Source organism: Ammospiza nelsoni, chromosome 5 (genome assembly GCF_027579445.1).
Source record: "Ammospiza nelsoni isolate bAmmNel1 chromosome 5, bAmmNel1.pri, whole genome shotgun sequence".
NCBI classification, from domain to species: Eukaryota; Metazoa; Chordata; class Aves; order Passeriformes; family Passerellidae; genus Ammospiza; species Ammospiza nelsoni.
The window spans coordinates 8,656,959-8,677,514 of record NC_080637.1 but is presented as its reverse complement, the minus strand read 5'-3'; positions in this window follow the sequence as shown (position 1 = coordinate 8,677,514).

The window sequence follows — 20,556 nt, the reverse complement described above, 5'->3', positions numbered from 1 at the left end:
TCAAATCTTAACCATATTTTTTCAGTTTTGAACATGGCTAGCAGATTCTTCCTCTGCTTGACTAACCATAAGGCCCAGGGGAACCAAACAGAATTTGACCAAACCAGCTGGACAGTAAATTTCTACTTTTACACATTATTAAAGCTGGACTAAATGAAAGAGGTCATTTTCCTTGCAGATGCTCCTGTATGTTCTTTTTATTTTAGAAACAAATTGTTAATTCCTTTTTTTTTCCATTTGTATGAGGCATGAACATAAATTCCTATAACGACACAGCCATTTGGTGCCAAATGCAATAAAATGTCATGACAACAAAAGAAATTATTATTCATAAGTCATCATTTAGCTCTGTTGCCTCCCTTCCTCCCAAGTAAGCTTCCCTCTCTCTCTGCCTCCAGCCTTCCTTTCTACCCCTCATAAAAGAAATTATTGGAAAAGAGTTGGAAAAGAAATTATTAAACCTTGGCCAATGCCTTTCCCCAGGTTGGGGTGAGGTTTTTTTTGTTCGTTTGCTTGTTTTGTTGGGTTTTTGTTTTGTTTTGTGGGTTGTTTGTTTGTTTGTTTGTTTGGGTTTTGTTGTTGTTGTTTGGTTTGGTTTTTGTTGTTGTTGTGGTTGTGGTTTGGGGTTTTTTTGTCTTTTTTTGGGCTTGCATGGACTTTGTGAAGAGCCCAAACCTTTGCAAACTGCCAAAGGAGAGGTTTTATCTCAGAGTCCAATGACCTAAACTGAAACACACTCACCTAAGGAACGAGCTCCACAATAGCATCCCACAACAATTTTATGGCCCAGCCAAGAGAGGTCAAGACTGTTCTCTTTGGAAAACATGACCTGCGTCTCTGTTAGTTTGAGAAGTGATTTCCAAAATGAGCAGTTCGAGTATTTAGTCTAGGAACACTTACTTATTGTAGGTTATTTGTTTTGTTCAGCTTCTCTCTTTAGTGAATTCTACATGTATATTCAATTTTGGCTTTAGGAAACACTGTACCATGGGAGTTGTATTTCTTCAAATAAAGTATATCACAGCAGATGCAGTGCAGAACACAGTCTGACTGTGATGTCACCAGGCAGTAAAAACAGTATCTTCTACCCAATATTTATTTTGTCACTCTCCGGTTTGGCTTCCTCAGATTTCTCCCTTCTTGCGTTCCCAAAAAATCCTCATGTGCCTTCCATAGGAATTATTGTCTCACTGTATCAGAAAGCCCATATATCAATAGATACAATCAGAATTAGAAGATGAAGACAATTTTCAGGATAAATAAATGGCAAAATACTGATGTGTGAACACAGTAAAAAGACCCTGAAGTGTGTGGTGAACCTGAGAAAATTGAGAAGCTTGGATTAGGTTAGGTTTAGATTAAATCTAAGAATAAGATTTACTCTGAAAGCTGGGTAATTTTGAGTATTTTTTTCCTTCTTTTTTTCTGCAAAATGGTAGCACTCTTGAGTTCTGTGTCCAGGAAATTCTATGAGTTTGGAAGGAAAAAAGCTAGATTCTTAAGTCTGCCTTAAAAAGAAACAGAAACAATGTCTTCATTTTACTTAGCAATAATAGAATTTATGCAGAATTTGGGAAATGGGATCAAATTTTGTTTCTACCAACAAAAAATAATTTAAATCCCTCTCCTCCCACAGCAATCCCCTCATCACTCTTAATCACTGTTCAATAAAACAAAGTATGATTTCGAGTGAGTATGACAATCTTATATCAGAAATGCTGGAGGTTCCTCCAGTCTCTTGTTTGAGAACTTTGATTTAAATATACATCATTCCATATAAAAACATCAGCACTGGTTATCCCACACACTTTTTTAGGTGTTCACTTGGGAAGTGATAGTTATGGTCCAATTTTTTGAATATTAATCTATGGAAAGAGTTGAACAGTAATGCTGCACTTGTGGCATTCCTGTAAGTGGGACGAAGTAGGTTCAAATGTCCTCAGGAGAGAAATGCACTGAACCTCACTCTAAAATCCTGTAAAGTCCTAAATACCTTGAATCCAGCCCAGGGTTTGATTGCTTATTCTGACAGGATATTGAGGCAGAATGACATGAGGCTGTTTTCCAGGAGCAGCTTTTTTCAGGGCTGTCTTTTAGGTTGGGTTGCTGGACAAAGGAATAGGTTTTCAATTTTTAACCTTTTGACCTGAATGGATTTGCACATTGTCAAACACTACCTTCTTTTTCTCCCTCTCTCCCTTTTATTCAGCTGTGGAACTAAAACAAATAAATTTACAGGTCTACTCTTTTCACAGCCTCCTTACAATCTTAGCAATTGCTAGGCTTAGTAATTGCTATCAGCCTTTTGTGGGCCTCACACTTGAGCCAACTGCAGAAAAGTCTGGAAGAAGGAGAGGACAAGGACTAGCTGTGTCCATCAGCACACAAGGGTGGCACAGAGAACACCCTGGGCTGTGTCACTCAGGATTGCAGTGACAGGCTGCAGGAACCCAAAGCTGATGCTGTGACAGCAGGAAAGAGATACCAAGCATGGGATGACCTCTCAGTGCTCGGGCTTGGTGGGATGAAAGGAGACCCCTCCACCGATGCCAGTCAAGCCAGCTTCGAGACAGGAATTGTCATTTTCTTGTCCATCATGTATTAAACAGGACTTTGGAGAAGCAATCCAGTACCTCTGAAGAGGCTGCACTGTTCAAGAGTAATATGGTGATGTGTTTTACTGGTTTGGATGCTTTGGGGTTATGCCTGTAACTCAATTCCCCTCCTGTTTTTATGTAACATTTACTGGCTGTTTTCCCTTTCCAAACACCAGAATGATTCACGTGAGAAGGCCAGCCAATTTTTCTCTATTAAAAAAGAATCAAGATTATAAGGACCGTAAAATTATGTAAAATGCTCAAAATGTCTCTCAGTGATCAGTTAAAAACCATCCCCACGGTAAGAAAAGACATATATTCAGTTCAAAGGAGACAAGGGACCATCTTGTACTGTGCCTTAAGGAGCTGCTAAATCAGACTGGCTTGTGATATTAACATAATGCTCACATTTAACATGTATGCTGCAGTAATTCCCATGAGTTGGCCTTTAAATTACCTCAGCTACTGTAGCAGAACAAACTAGTGCAGAAACAATGAAAAATTCTCACATACTACACTTCCAGTGACTGTGGCAGTTGTCTCATTGCAATAAACACAGTGAGGGTCACAGTTTCAGTCTGAACAAATTTGCTGGTTAATACCATTGCAACTATCTCTGTCAGAGAAGGCTGAATGGTTATTTTTTTATTTTATTTATTTTTTACATTTTATTTTATTTGGAAGTCTCTGGGAAGACTGTGACAAGTCCTATCCCATTGTTACCCTGCCACTAAGTCACATTAATTCCCTGGGGAATTTTTAAGAGCTTTGCTGATTCTGCATGCCCAGCTGTGTGAACAGAGCTTAAGAACTTGGGTTTCATGTGGAAAAAAATGCTTTTCTCCCATAGCTTTGTGGTCATTGAGTTTGGGAAAAAGAGAACTTCAACGTTGCACATTTTAAGTCACATAAGAAAGCCACAATAATTACATCAAATAAAATTATCTGCTTCTAATAGCTGAAATCTAGGCATGTTCTTAAAATACCCACAGTCTGAGTAACTGTGCTGATCATGTATATTAAGCTGTGTGGAATCTTCAAGCTATGTTTACATTTTAATTGACAAAAAAGTCAATATTCACAATGTATATAGTCAAGACATAATGAAATCATGCTGTACTTTCCCTGCTTCATCACAGAAGTCTCAAGACACAGCAAAAAAATTTAAAGATTCAGTGTATTATTCTTTTTTTCTCAGAAAAAGTATCTCTAGGGGAAGCCATATTGTATTGTTTTAAGGCCCAACTTTAATGAGTGGAAGTTCAGGATATTTGGAGCCAACTGGGATTGTGCTGTTTGTTTGTGATCTTACCCACACTGCTCGTTTGGAGCAGCAGGAGATGGTGCTGCAGACAGTTCTGGCATTCATGTTACAGCTGCCTTCTTCACCAGAGTAACTTAAAAAAATAAAAAAAGGAAAGAAAATATAATTTAGGTCCATGTTAAAAAAAAAAAAAAGAAAAAGGGAAAGAAAAAGAGAAAGAGAAAGATTAAAAACTGTATGAGTTCACTTTGAGATTTTTGGTCACAACTCCCCAGTTTGTTTTGCATATAAAATAATTAAGGTGGGACAGTTTTGATCTCTTTGTCAAACATTGCAATACTAATATCACAAGGAAAGTGACTTTGCTGGAGGTGGATTTATTTCACATTTATTTTCAAATTGAGGAGATCTGATCCTTTAATGGTTTTGTCATTCAAGTTATTACTCTGTTGAGCTCACTTGTCTACATTCAAGTGACATATTTGACTTTCTATTTTGTACTCTTTTTTTCTGGCTTTATTCCCTTTGTGGATGCCTTTTCAGAAGGACATCAAGTACAACTTGCTTGTCCATATTTTCAAACTCTTATAAGTCTATTTCTACAGTTTCTCACATACCAAAGGGGATACCAATCTCAACTGTAGGGCTGTTATATGGTAACTAACTTAACAGTAGTCATCTTTGCAAAATTACCTTTTAGGCATTTTTTTTAGATTTTCCTAACCCATGGCAGAAAAATGAACATAATAGAGAGTATTGAACATTTTATGGGGTGTGTTTCAATGAGTCTCTGGGAAAGGTCAGGCTTCCACAAGGCAGATCAGCCACCACTGGAGTAGCAGAAATGTGCTCTGCTTCATTTGTGTCCCACCTCATCACTCTTTTTTTTGGATGAGAGCAAAATTAGCTTGATTATCCTCTCTCCAAAGGAAATTGTGAAAGCCACCAGTATGGGCAGGGGATAATAACTGTGTGGCCAATGGTAGTTTCATATAATTTTAAAAGTTAATATGCATTTCTGCCTAAAAAGCAAAACCTAACAATCCTACTGTATTATCTATTCTCAGCATTTAAGCCAGACTTCATTATTTATTTCTATACCTAGACCAACAGCTCCTTTTAAGTACAGTTGAGGCTATGCCAGTACAGATGATGTTTCTCCAGGTGATGCCTCACAAAATTTCCTTCCCCTGGGCTGATACTCCACTGTCTTCTTGTTCTGCCACTTTCCTTGTGTTCCATCTGCACACTCCCTCCTGTGTCTGAGTTGTAAAAATGGACAAAGACCATTCTGTGCCACTCACCCCTGATGATATGGCATGGCCTGACTTCAGACACTGGCTCTTGCTTCTCTCCAAAAACACACCAGGGTGAAAACGCCCCAACTGCCCATGGGAAACAGGCATGTGCAGTCCCTTGAACTGCGCCCAGGTATTGTCTGGATAACACCAAATGGCACAAGGCAAAACAGGGATCATGGCAGCTGTTAAATAACAGAGATATTGGGGTGTTCATGATCCAACCTGTTCCCTCATCATGGTTCTGTACACTGCTAGTGTATAGACAATCTCTGGGGCTGGGGCCTGCTTTTATTTTTGTTGGTGAATCAGAGTTAGCCCAACAGGTTCTTTATTACTGACGAAAGCTCTTTGGAATGATGGAAAAGGTATCCTGTTACTACAGTGCACTTCAGATTTTCCTGGGAAACTTAGCTTGTGAAATTAGAGTAAGATGAAAACGACTTTGCAGTGATATTTTCCTGCATTTTTTGAAAAATTATTATTTTTCTTTCTGTAACCTGAAACAAAAAGTCTTGGAGTCTTTTGAGTGAAACTACTAAAACCATCTGTAATATTTTCTGTTCGGCTGGAAAACAGAGAATCATTTTTCTTTCTGAGTACCATCGAAAGTGTGGCTCTCCACACAGCCTCTGTCAAGGAATAATATGGATGATCTAAGAGAAAGAAAAGCAAATCAGGAAACTGCCTGCAGAGATAAGAGGGAGGAGGATTTAAAAGGATAGGGTTTCCATAAATCAAGGCAACCGGTGACAGCTTTAAAGTAAGGGTCAAAAACATTGCGAGAGGTGTCACTTGGCTAAGAAGTTAATCCAAGTTTCCATCTCTCTGCCTTTAGTGCTTGTTCAAGTGGAAGTTAAAGATCTCATGGCATTATTTCAGGATCATAAGAGATTGATATCCTGCCCAAATTCTCTCTTTCAGGATCATCAGGGACCTTTGCACCGGTATCAATACGCACAGATTTATGCGATTGCAATAAACAAAGGGACGCGTTTGTCTGCATGCCATTGCTACAGTTTATTCTGTTCACATGGCAGCAGGGAATTTTAAATTGGCACAAGAATTCTGGGTAGAGTGCACTGCAAAACCCATCAGGATGGGTTTGCAATAAGAAATAAATATATAACTCTTTATCACAGAGGATTCCAAGCAACCATGAGAATTGACCATCAGAGAGTCTCCCAATACCAACTGAACCAAATAAGAGGTTTGGCACAAATTTCTCAAAAATTCTCTGAGATACACTGTCTATGGAAAGATGCTGTCACATCTTAATAGAAATTACTATTTCCACCTCAAAAAGGTGGAAACAGCTCTTGGGAGTCTGAAACTAAAGAGCTGAAATGCCAACATTATAATTTAAGGACTGTGATTTTTTCATTGCTTTACACAGACTAAGTAGCCTTTACCCATGGGACATCCTTTAATGTAGGATTATTTCCTTGCAAATGAATTCAGTTGGTAGGTTTTGAAATGGAAAGTGCATGAGATAATTGGCCTGAGGAGGTGGAAAATGCTTCTTGTGTGTCAATGAAGCAGAAGTCAAAACCTGTGCTGCTCCCACAGCATATCATCAACAGCAAAGATATGATGTAAAAATGCAATTTAAAAATAATCTTGAAAAGAACATGCTATAAGTCAACTAAACTGTAGTAAGTTTAGATCTGACCCAATCCTGAATCATTCTTCCTTAATTTACTGGCAGTCAGTTAAACTGCTAAAGAACTTTAATGAATAAGAGATCTATCCAGCAAGTAACTTTGAAAGTAAAGACCTTTAATATTTAATGTTTAAAAATAGGGAAAAAAAAAAGAAAAATGTTCCATGCTCAGAAAAAATAGATATATACAAACTCAGTAGGAAGCATGGTGCTCAGGAAGGGGAAACTGAAGGCAGTGATAATATGATTTCATTGCTGTAATGCTGCCATAAGTCTTACCTTCTATTTTCATTACCCAAATGGAAAAGGGGGGAATTAAAAAGGTTGAGGAAGTGGCATTCTTCGGTATTAATGGCAAAAAAAGGAAATTACTGAAAGGCACTTAATAGCTGGAAAAAATTGAAAATTCTGTGTCTGATTTTCCTCTTACACCAGTCTTATACCAGTAGACTGTTGGAAAAGTCTCAGGGCTTGATTCCCAGAATGATGATGAAGTGGAAAGGAGTTTCTTTAGGTGGCTGAGTTCCTGTCTAAATGATTATTTGAATGCTAAAGAGATTTTGGTTTAAGTGGACTTTTGGTAATCTGCAGTCTTGCAGAGAAGCCTTTATTATTCAACTCCAAATATAATAAGTCTTTTTTCAAAGACTCCTTTGGCTTCCACCAGCTATATTCTGACATATCCCTGTGGAGTGAGAGCAGTTCTTTCTAAAGGGAGCAGTATTGCAGGTGTAAGGTGGAATTTGAGTGGCTGCTCTCAGGGAACACACAGGCTGGAGAGGTTGTGATGGGGGATGCCAATTCACACAGTCCCTGGGGAGGCAACAAGGCGATCTGCATCTGTGTGAGATGATTTCAGTTTTAAAGTGAAACACATGTGCCGGGGAGTTGGAGGCAAACTGACAGTATCTTTGTAACAGAACTGGAAATTATGAGCAGCAGGAGTGGCCTGACCCTGCAGAGTGCTAATGTTTAATCTGCTTATCGAGACAGCAATCAAGGAAGAATCAATAACATAAAAACAGTGGGGTTTCTTCCTAGGTAACAAGCAAATAAAGGAGAAAAAAAGGCTTCCTGATTGATGCTTCAGTGATTCCCCAGACCATGGCAACTGCCTTTGCTTTGATGGCTCATTCCTGGTGGGCCCTTTTCTAACAAGGTGTTGAGGTAGCCGAAGGGCTTAAACACTTGAAGAGTGTTCAGCTGCAGTCATGACAACTAAATGCAGATTCAAGGCTGTGATTGAAATCTGTGCCGCACTACTATGAAATCAATGATTTCTTACAGTGAGAAAGCTGTCAGGATTAATTCAGAAAGAGAGCAGAACACGGTCCAAAGGGTCATTACTGAAGCACTGCATGTTTGGAGCCATTAGAAGACAAATTAGGCATAAAATTATATTTTAAGATATGCAAAACCCTGCCATTAATAACAATTTTAAATTGTGATGGAAAATTGCTAGTTTAGTCCGGGAACTTTACATTGCATGGTGATTGCAAGTCTGCTGTTACATGAGTATTGTTAATGATCTTTACAATAGTAATGGGCAGCACAGCTGGAGAGAGGAGGCATCACAGCTGTTTGGGAATTTATTTAACTCATGTGATTGCAATGAGTACCAGAGTGGCTGTTGCCACCTCACTGATGAATGTCTCACTGTAAATAAATCCCCTGTAATTTCTTAAGTGTTGTTTTCTGTTATCCAAGAACAGGGGGAAGCAGAAGAGTGTCAAAATGTCAGTGGGATACCAGAAAGAAAATATTAACTGTCTTATCTAAAGAAATAAATTACATTTTATAGAAATACTGTGTTAAAAAGTGACTCTTCAGATAAATTACATTTCTTTTAAAAGCTTTTGCAAAAGCGTTGTAAAAAATTTAATAAGATGATTCACGTTTGAATTAAAATTCACATGTTAAATTAAAATTAAATTAATGTTAAAATTAAATTAAAATTCACATGTTAAATTAAAATTAATATAATAATATTTAAAAAATAATTTTGTTGGAGATAGAGCAAAAAAATTACTGTTCTGAGAAAAAATGTTTTATTCTTAAATGGAGGCAAGGGCTCTCTTGAGCAGGGAACAAAGAAATCAATAGTTCACAGTTGGCTGCAGATCACAGAGCACTTTGCACAGGAACCATAATTCCCATACTGCAGGTGGGGAAAATTGACCTCATTGAAACTTCTCTGCAAGTCCAGCATTAGGGTGGGAGCAGAACTGGAACATGTTTGGTCTCTCCAGGAGAATGAGGCCAAGCTAGCTTGACAAAGCTGCTTTCAGTGCACCCAGGTGTGTGTTCTCTGACAGGGACATCTCTGGGTTGAGGCACCTTGCAGGTTGGAGATGTCCCCATTGCACTGCAGATCACAGCACGGACCTCAGGTTCCACATGGAAAACTACAAAAGCGTCAAATCCCAGCCTGGTGCTCCATGGCTCTTCCCACACTGCTGCTCTGGAGTGTTTGGGGCAAATTTGGGTTCTTGGTCATGGAGCTGTTCCATTTTCAGCTTTACACCTGAGTCTGTATCCCTGAGCTTCTGTGTGCTCCTGCCTCACTCGTGATGGGCACAGACCCCTCCTGCTCTCCACAGGTCAGTGTCCCTCATGGGGACAATTGCATTTCTGAAAGATGTTCAGGCTTTGTGGTGAGGGAAGGTCAAAATCTGCCTCCCTCATCCCCAGGTGGGTGGGAATGGATGGCAGGCAGCTCTCATCCCCACTAGCCAGAGCTAAGCAGAAAGCGATCAATGCCTGTGAGAAAGATGCCATCAATCATGTTCATGCTCTCAGGGAAAATGTGGGCCAGTTTGGTTCCTGCCCTGCCCTGGGAGCAGCTCTGCACTGCTCCCTGCTCAGGTTCACATTGGCTTTAAAACTGAACTCAATTCAGACCTTTTTTTTCTTTAATAGTATCTTTTGTAAAATTCAATTCCATTACTCCAGTTCCCATTTTCCAGGACCGTTCAAGTATGCTGGCTGCATTACTCAAGTCAGGCTTTGCTTGGTTGGCATTTCTGCCCCTGGGGCGTTTTGCTGGATTATTCCCCCAGCAAACTGCTGCACTGTGGGGACTGAAAAGTGCCAGAACAAATGCAGGAAGATGTGCCAGCTCTTGGTACACACCAGAGAATCCCGAAGCAACAACAACATTTGGCAGAAACAGAGACATTGTTAATAAAGCAAGCCACTAAAATCTGTGTTTAATCACCAGAGCACCATCTCCCCACTTGCAAGAGAATTTTCAAATGAGAGGAAAACTGAAAAGGCAGCTTAAAGTGTCACACAGAGTGGGAACAAAGTATTTGATCAGAGGTTTAACTCCTTAAAGCAGAATTTTGCTTCCTAAGCCCTTTTCCTTCTACAAGGTGGAAAAAGATCATGCTTAGATGTACATGGTTTTACCACAATGTGAGTGAAATGGACATATTTCATTTAAGTCCCCAGATATCCACTAAACCATGCTTGTGTTGAAAGATTTTTTTAAAATATGGAAGTAAAAAAGACCTATTAATGCTACTTCTGCTGGTTGCCAGCACAGATCTCTTTCCTACAGATCATTATCTAGTATTTTGGGTGGGATAGCAGAGTCACTGACAGCTCTGGTAAAGACAGCTCCTTCTTTTGCTGTGAATAATCCACACTAACGTTCTGCCTCAGATTTGTATTTGTCTATAGGTCTAATTTATAACTTCCCACCACACACACCACTGAAAAGGAAGTTTGATATTTAGAAATTGCTGCAATAGCATAGGAATGCAAAATAGTCAGCAAGATATGACCGATATAAAGGCCATACGGGCAAGCTTCTAATCTTCCTCATTTCACAAGAGTGTTTTGTGGGGTATTGTTTTGTTTTGCTTTATTCCTTCCAGGTTAGGTAAGTAATTTGTTGATTTTAAGGTATGCAAAGCACAAGGCAGCCAGGGATGTGAATGTGCCACTCCAAACAGAAATGTGACCCCTGGTTTTCCGTCCCAGATCTGCAACGCTGTGACCACGGCTTTGGAGAATCACGTACTCATCTGGGATTAATCAGAACTGCTCACTGGAGATGGGTAAATTTACAGCTGAGCATGGAGACCCTCTTCTAAGCCATTGGCAGCACAATGATTACTTTCCACTGAAACACGGTGTGCAGTTGTGAAATGTTTGCCAGGTAGAGTTGAAAAGAGTAAATAAAGTTATATATGTGTAATCCTTCAGCTAGACAGTTTTATGGGCCAGGTTAGGTTTCTAGGACCACTAATAAAAACAAATTATATCTCCCAATGAGTATCTTGGTAAAAGTATAGTGAACTGTCTAGGTGCTCCTGCAACCAAGGAGACAAATACACCATTTTTTGGATGTGGACTTAGAAACGCACAGCAATAAAAACCAGCATTATATACAATCAGAAGTTATTCTTTGCCCAAAGTACTTCCGAAAACATTTTAAGTCTTCTTTAATTTCTTGGGAAGCAACTGCATGGGCAACTGGCTGCTTCCCAGACACTCTATATTAATGCTCCATTCACAATTTACAATTTCCAAGGCTTTGACAAGTCATGAAATTTAGTAAGGGCACATCTAAGATCCAGCTGACCCAGAAATGTGAGCTGCCATTCACTGTGCTGAGTCCTCTTGCTCCACTAATCATCTTTATTTTCCAGTGATTTCTACATATAACTGAGAGTATTTGTAGGATGAAGGACCACACACAGTTCTTCCTGGTGGGAGGAGACTTAATAGTCTCCTCTATGTTTCCTTATGGTTTGTGACTATTGCACTGCTAAGCCACAAAATGTTGCCTTAAATTGGGGCAACACCTCAGCCCAGGCATGCCCGAACATAATTAGTTTGTTCAGATTTTCACAGATGAATATTATTAAAGCTGTGATTTCTTCCAGGTTACAACAAGCTAACTCAAACAGAAATGTTCCCAAACATTCCCGAGAAAAATCCAAATTGAACAAGATTCAAGGTTTCTCCTCAGAGGTGTTAATGTAGTTCCCATCTTCACCATTATATTCCAACAGAGTTCCTCCATGCTTTGTTTTCCTTCTCTGTGAATGTGTTCTACTGTTGGCTTGTAGGTTATTTGGGGTTTTTTTTTGCTTGTTTGTGTTTATCACTATTCAGTTTTCAAACACCAGAAGTACATTCATTGGAAATATCGAGCACTCTTTCAAGGCAGACAGAAAGGCTCAGAGTAAACTCAAATCACATCAAGCATTTCCAAAAACCTCTCAGTGTCAGAAAGTAAAAACACTGTGCTCATGCTGCTCAAAGAAAGCTTGTACCTCCTAAATATAAAAAAAACAGAGGAGCAAGAATGAATTCTTGGCCAATTTCTGTATTTTCCCCCAAAGGATTCTGTGACCTTGCTGATTGAATGCTGAGATTTTGGGGAATAGGGTAAAGAAAAAAAAAAGGACAGAATCCTGACCCTTATAAGCACCCCATGCAGCTGTAAAATTGAAACAGCGAGGGATAAATCTGGTTCAGTTACAACAACAAGATTGTTCATTGGTTTCACTGAGTTGCCTTCATATTATAAAAAATCCAACTGGGCCTTGATGTGAACAGTTGTGTCCCAAATACACACTTTGCTTTCCAAAAGCTGCATTGTGTTCTTTTATATAATGTTAGCTTTTCTCTTCAGTTGCATAAATGCACATGGACAGAAAAGGTTTCATGCAAATGAAACTAAGAACACATGTTGCATTAACACAGAAATTGTGCTGGCCCATTTTGTTTCCAAAGGGATCTCTCCACACCTGCTATTACTTCCATCAGACTAAGTCCAGACTCCCATCATGGACAGCATTCCACTTGGAACTGCTGCCTAACAAGTCTTTAGGCACAAAACACAGCACTTTTGCACTGAGCACCTTCAGGGATGTTTTCTGACTGTGGAGCACAAAGCCAAACCACGGGTCAGCTGTTCTCAAGGGTGTGAGTGTGGAGTGCTACCAGCTACCACTGTCCTCTGCTGACTCACATGGATACACCTCCAGCTATTCTCCTGGATCTGTGTATTTGGACAAGGGTAGGTGGAAAGCCTGTCCCTCTGCAGGGCTGTTTATAACTATCAAAAGACTGGCATAAATGAAATTTAATGTAGTGCAGATTTTGGTTGTATAAAATGGGTCTAAATTCAGGAACATATATGCAGACTTTTATATGTTCAGTAGGTGTCTAAGATCTCATCATTATCAACAGAGATTTTGATAGAATACAATTAACAGTACATGAAAAAGGCATTCAGCTCCTCTGAGAGCAGAAATCTATGGCATGACTCATTTGCATGATGTATATGCATCTCCTGGCACACAAGATGTGCTGCTTATCAGATGATACAGAACAATGGGGAGATGTATGACAGTGCCAACTGGAGCCTGGCTGAGATTCTATAAAATATTTCAAATGGGATTAGATTAGATTAGATTAGATTAGATTAGATTAGATTAGATTAGGCAACCTGGCTTTTGGCCAGCTGTGACCTCTAGTTTTTACTGTGTTCAATTAATTTATCTAAATGTAGTTGTCTGACACCAGATGAAATGCTGTAGGGAGTCTGAGATTTTAACATCACTAGGAGATACAACAAAAATCTTATAGGGGAGCCACATCCTTCTCGATTGGCAGGGAGAGGCCAAGCAGCTGCCACAAGGAACCTGAAATGCTGTAAGACATCAAACCAGACTAAATCCTGTGCTAGGTCTCCAATGATTTATGAGAGAATTCAGTCTCCCAACCACCTGAAGATATTTCTTCATAGTCTCCTAAATTTAGGGGTCCAGATTTAGACTTGAGACCTACAAATTGCTAACTGCCTAGGTGCTAACAGTCATTGTTCCCCCCCCAATTTTTTACTTCAAAGTAATTATTCAAAATAATTTCTTCTATATTGGTCTATATTTTCTTCTCCAGTTTTTCATCTGGATATAAGTAATAGAATGATTTTTAAAGTGCTAAAGTGAAAAGATAATATCAAGATAATAATTCAACATTCTAATTAAAAATGAATGATGGTAAAATGTGGCAGATGACAGCTGACAGATTGCTCATAAGTAAGAAAGGGCAAACATTGTGATCATTGATAGGTGGTGGACCTCATACACAGGCCTATGAATTTAGCCGAAGAGAAGAATGAGATCTGGAAAGGAATGAAAGAGAATATTGTGCTGCTTGTCTCTGAAATGATGAAGAATATTGGTTTAATAGTTTCCCTGAAAGGGTCATCACCAGTGGAAAGAGAGATCTAAAAACATGAACGTTTGCTAAGGATTTAGTAGTCTTAATGGCTACAAGCCAGAATGGTCTGGAATCACTTTATCTAATTACAAGAGAGAATGTGATTTAAGTTTAAATTATTCTATATTATCTATAAACCTACTGTACAGCCATATGTTTGCTATGAATATTCTTTGCTTTGCTGCAGCTCCATCACTTATTCCCTTATACATTCTAGTTACAAAGCAAAGTGTTCTGCTAAAGAACTCTTTCTGGTTATGGTTCTGTAAAACTGCTCTGAGTTTTTCTACTTGCATGAAGTAAAAGTGTTGTTTACCACAACAATTTCAGCTTTATAGAAAAAAATTTCTATGTGTTTTTGCAGCAGATGGGTTTATGTCCATGATAAAAAAATGAACACTAAATTATAGATGAGAGGAAAAGCAATTGGCTAAAGTTCTCAGCTCTTTATCTGAAATGTTGAGCATAGCAAGCAAGCCTGCAGATGCTATACATCCCATAGAGCACTTCTCCAATTCCCATTTGTTTGTTTCCATTTTTCTAAAGTTTTGTTTTGTTTACCTTAGATTGGTTTGTATGGAGTTTTATCCATGTACCAGATAACAAAACTTTAGAGTGTCCAGACAGAAAAAAAGTCAGCCAAACTCTAATCATCACCGCTGAGTAAAAAACATTCTCCAAGTGAAAAGACCATAATAATTGTTTCAGGCAAATGAAGCACAAAGCTATTAGCTTGGCTTGCTGTGCTACATTTCTGAGGACCATATGAAACAATCTTTATTTAAGGAAAACAAGTCCTAGACAGTGGAGCTGCTTATGCAGTGACTGATAAGGGGCATTGGTTGACTCTAGGGATGTACAGTAAGAGGATGTGTTTCCAATACTTAGATCTCCAAGACTTTCAGGTGTCAGTATTCATTAACCCTACACATTTCTCTGTGAACAGAAAATATTTCATAACAAAGTAAATTAATTGAAGCTTTCCAGAGCCTCCACACTCAGAGAACCATCATTAAAAATGCTTTATTTTATGTTTCAAAGACAGTTGCAGCATAATTCAACTCCCTTTATGTGTAACAGACTGTACTCAGTGGATGATATTGTAATGGGTGACTTGAGTGATCTTCTGGACCTGTCACTGCACAGAGGGAGTCAGGACTACAGCACCTGCAAAATCCATTATGTATGTGAGGGGAACAAAGTAAATCTTCTCACCTCCAGCCTGGAATTCAGGGTCTCTCAGCTCTAAAGAAAGCCCTTCACACTTGAAATGCCCTAAAAACACTGTTTCAAAAAAACCCAAACTTTTACTGTGGGTGGATTTGTGGTGCAGATCCATACCCTCATGACTGTGCATGGAGGCAATGTTCTACTGCTAGTGACTATGTTACCAGTGCTTAATATTTAAAAATACTGAGGTAAAGGTAAACAAAAATACAGAAATGTGATAGCCATCACAATCTGCAAAAAGTAGGTTACACATTCACTCAAAAATGAGAAAATGTATCAATGTTATTGTGTAAACATTTAGGTAATGATAGACCCTAACCACAAAAGAGGAAAAATCAACTTCCAGATTAAAAAAAAACAAGTTCCAGTTAAATGCCTTACACATAGATTTCAATTATTGTGACCTTTGTAGGGTTTAATAGTTCAGGCTCTTCTCATTAAATTGTGTAGCATTTTGTTGTTACAACAGAGAATTCAAACTCCTGTGTTGCCATTGGAAGTACCTAAAGAAGCATTACCATTTTTATTCCAAACATTTAAATAACCTCTGCAATGGGTCATTTGTTAGCTCACTGCTCAGATATCAGTCTGTTCCATGCTCTAGTTACAATGAGCAAGGATCTGTTTTCCAAGCTTTTTCTGAGCTTTTACTGGGTCTTTGCAATGCACAAATCTTGTGACCAACACAGTGTTAAAAGCATGCACTTTACAAATTACCCATGACAAATGTACTTGATCACATCATGTGGGAAAAAAAAAAAAAGAGATTTTGTTTATTTTAGAATTATTTTATTGGACAAACATTTTTTTGCTTTCAGTAAAGAATTCTTTTGTCTCTTAATATGTGGAAGAATCAGCTATTACAGAACTTAGAAATTTTCATTTAAGCCTGCTTTTTACATTCTTGAAGAAGTGCCAAATGGACATCCCAGAGCCTGAAATATCCCTTTTATACACAATGTATACAAAAGCTTCTCAGGCCTCCACAGCCACAGGACTCAGACTTGAGCCCTTCTCTCACATACTCACATGTGCCTATGGTGAAACAGAAATGTAGGACTGCTTTCTGGAAGTACTCTGGATGTCAATGGTAGAGTATCTCTGGTATCTTAACACCATCCTCCTGAGGATTTACTCAGTGTGCTAGGCCAACTTGCATCAATTTGAAGCCAAGTTGGCTGCACTGATCCTTTTACTGGAACTATTCAATTTAGGGTGTGCGTTGTTGTATCAAAATTGGCATTTCAGAGAAAAAAGTTCCATGACCCATTAAAATGGCTGCTAAAACAGTGGTAGGGCATCTGATTTTCACTGCTTTAAAATAGGGACACAAGGAGAGTGTGAGATGTCAGTGCTGCTAAACCTACAACCTGAAATATCAGCTAGGTAGGTGATGGTTACTTTGATAATAAGAGGGCAGTAAGTTCTTGAAGGTGCTCAATCTCAGAGATCTTTTACCTAAATCAGTGAATTTATATATATGGACTGTGAAAGTTTCACTAAAGTCCGTGAGTAGATAAAGGTTTTTAATGATTCTGAAGAATTAGTAACAACCTAAACATGTACATCCAAATTCCTGACTATTGTTTCAAGTTCTACCCATGTTCCAAAAACTTTGTAGAAGAAATTGTGTCATTGGCCAACCTGGTGAAAGGAAAGGATTGTAAAACTCCTCCACAATGTTGAGAAGATATAGGAATATTTCTAAATGGTTCTATAAATACAGAGTATTATCAGTGACCTTTATAATCACTTCTGCTCATTACAGTAAAAGCACATCTAGTTGCATACATTAAAGAGAAAAAAAGCATTTTTATCCTTTATGATAATATTGTGCAGTCACTGAACTTCTTCCCTGAGGCTTTTATAGTGCTTGGGGCACATTAAGACCCTTAACCTTTCTCCCCTGATGATTATATGAGCATTGTCCTAAGTGATTAAGACTCACAATGATGCAGGGAAATGGACAAATAACATCTGACAGACTGGAAGAGAGAAAGTCTGGGTTGGAGGAAGTGCCTTATCACCCACAGCTCACAGTCCCTGCCTCGATGCAGGCTCAGAGTGCCAACACCACATCCCAAAAGAGTTCTGCTTTGGGAGAAGCACCCTAGTCAAGAAATGCAATGTGGTATTTTGTTGTTTTTTCCACTTCCAAGTGGTTTTTATACACTTGATATTTAGTTTGGCTTATGAAGAAAGACAAAGCAAGACCAAATGAAGTAAGAAAGGAACAAACTTCTCTCATTTTCTCCTACTTTCAGACACAGGTAATGTGTCTAGGATACATTACTGTGTCTGGACACCTTTCTGGGCAGATGTGCATTTGCAAGTAAATTCACTGAGACAATGGGTATGATTTGCCTTTTTCTTAATACAAAGCATCTTCAATCCCACATTACACTAGAAACCCTTAAATTACATTTTAAATTAGACATCGTGGGCATTCACAACCTACTTTTCCTGCAAGATGTGAAATTTTGCTCTGTGTGCCCTCAATGTAAATAGGAGCTTTTAAAACAATTTATACAAAATAACAAAGGATGAAAATGTTCCTGTTGATTAGAAATTCCATCAATGGCTGAAAGAGTATCTAAAAATAAAAATAACCTTTGATTCACAAAGCATCACAGTGCTTTAGGCACTCAAAAGCAACTGCAATCAAACTAGAGATTTTGTAAGGGTTTTTTTAGAGAATCCTTGTATTCTCTTTTAATATTTCCTACCAGGACTTTTTTGTGAAAACAGAAGATGCATGATTACTGTGGATTTGGACATGTTTGAATGACAGAACAGGTTTTCCTCAATAAGACTTTAGTGGGAAATATTTTAACAGATTGCACTTTAAGCTCATTTAAATGGTTGTGTGCAATTCTGTTTATTCTTTTGAAGATAAAAAAGAGAGAGGTGGGTGATGATTTCAGATCTGTATCAACCCAGGAATTCAAAGCAGGCATTTTCTGTGTAATTCCTCTGAGAAACGGTAATCACCACCAAACCCAAGTCTCTAGGGCTGGATTGAGTAAGGTGGGAATCAATCTCACTTCCTTCATTTCTTTGGGGCAATTTCAATGAAGATAAGAGGATTTAGAAAGTTTGCCTGCAGGCCCATCTTAGCAATATATAAAATAGAATAATTTTCCATTAAAAAAAATAAAACAAAAAATCAGGTCAGACCAAATGCATGTTGTAGTCCATTTAGAAAAAGTAGCAAGTATAAATGCAATGAGAGCAGTGACTATTTGGCAGCAGCATGGGAAACAGTCATGTATATTTTTCATCAGTTAGAATACAATTCACTTATTGTATCAAAATTCAGCTTCAATTCAGAAACTGTGGTAATCAATTTAAACACAGTAACTTAAACCTTGTTGTTTAAATCCTCTTCAACACTTAACTTTTGAAATTCCCAGCTGGGGCATTTTTGTTCCTCAGTGCCCGTGTTGCCATTGTTGGGACTCAGTCACCAAGAGCTCTTGTATCACAGGATGGACTTCACCTTGTTGAATTCATCTCATGCACATCTTCACCTACATGCTGTCACTTCTCCAGCTCGAGTTGTCTGGGTTTTTTCCATCCTAGTCTTCCAGCTGCAGCACTTTTCAATGCAATGAGCAGTTCAGGGTTTATTTCCCTGAGACAGTGTAATTTTAAGTCATGAATTGCCTATTACCATCTAGCAGCAATTCCTTTTTCCTTCAGACCTTGATCCAAGCATTGGAATTTATCAAGAGCATACCACTGCTTTCAATCCCCCAACTCCTCTCAAATTATAGACCCTGCAATGAACTTCCTTGCAACACTGATTTATTTGGGGGTTTTGCTTGAACATGTGTTATGTACTCCCCCAGATTTATCTAATCACTTTGAACTCTGGATTTAATAGGAAGACAAATTGTATTCCAGCTAAGCAAAAGAGTAAGATACTTAATTACATAACTGGAAGTATCTACACAACAAATTTATAAAAATAAGGAAACAATCTTAAAATGTGTCTTATCCTAGCTGTCATATGGGAGGGTATTTCTAAATTAGTGAACTGGGGAATTGTTGAATTAATTTATTCTTCCACTGTGTTTCTGCTTTTCACTTACATTTGAGGATATTCTACTTAGTGCTGACAAAGTTACAATCTATGTCTTAGGAATCCTTTTATTTTCTCTGCTGTTTGAGAGCCCCAGGAACAGCATGGCCTTGCTTCAGTCTGCTCGCTGTCTATCAGAATGCAGGAGGAATGTCCCTAAGCTTATTTGAGAATAAATCTCTTTAGGTACAGAGGAATAGTGGAGTGCTGATTCTTCTGTCCTGTTTACCTTTTCTGTCAGGAAATCAGCTCAGCTGCAGTGATAAAAATGAATTACAGTAGTAAACCTACAATGTACCATTCTGTAAACTACATGTCATGAGATGTTTTTGGCACAAGCAGCCATTTTATTTCTGGTTTACTGGAATATTATAGAGACTGCATATAATACATTAATACACTTTTGGGGCTGGGTCACTGTGTCACAGTCCTATTCAGGGAAGCACTTAAGGATCTGTCTAATATGAATCATGTGCTTAGATCCCACAGGTGCCAATGGAAAGTAAGTAACTACTCCAGTGCTGACTTGAACAGAGATTTATTCTTAAACCATGTTTCTATAATGAAATATTTTCCTTTAAACTAATCGAGGATGGAATAAACTAAAATGAAATGCTTCCCATGCAGGATTTTAGTTGGTTTTTCTGGTGTTTGTTTTGAGTTTTGGGCTGGTTTTCTTTTAAGAAGCTTTTTCAGAACATGTCAAAGTTTCCTATTCGCTAAAAATGTTTGTCTGCAATTATGCAAATATTAACATTTACTTAAAGCCTCTGAGATAGATAACAGTTGCTATTTGTACAGAGATGAATCTGATAATCTTTCACTGAAAGATTTTCACTTTCATTTTTGGAAAACATTGATTATCAGCTCACAGCAAAGGCCCTTTGTATATCTACAAATCATAATAGCATAGCCAAGGTCTCTAATTGAGATGCTCTTTAAAGCCTTACACAACCTCTTGTTTTTCTTTAAAAACCTGGGGCTTTTGGAGTTCACCTCTTTTCCATGCTCAAGCCTGTCTCCAAACTTGTTTCATCTCCACTGTAAAATTGTCTACAGCTCAGCCAAGCTGTTGTGAAAGGTTAGGCCAGGAACCATTTCTGCCTCTACTTGCTTTCCCAAACTTCTTTCATAAAAGGAGCAAGTCCTCCCTGTCAGAACAAATTCCTGGATGC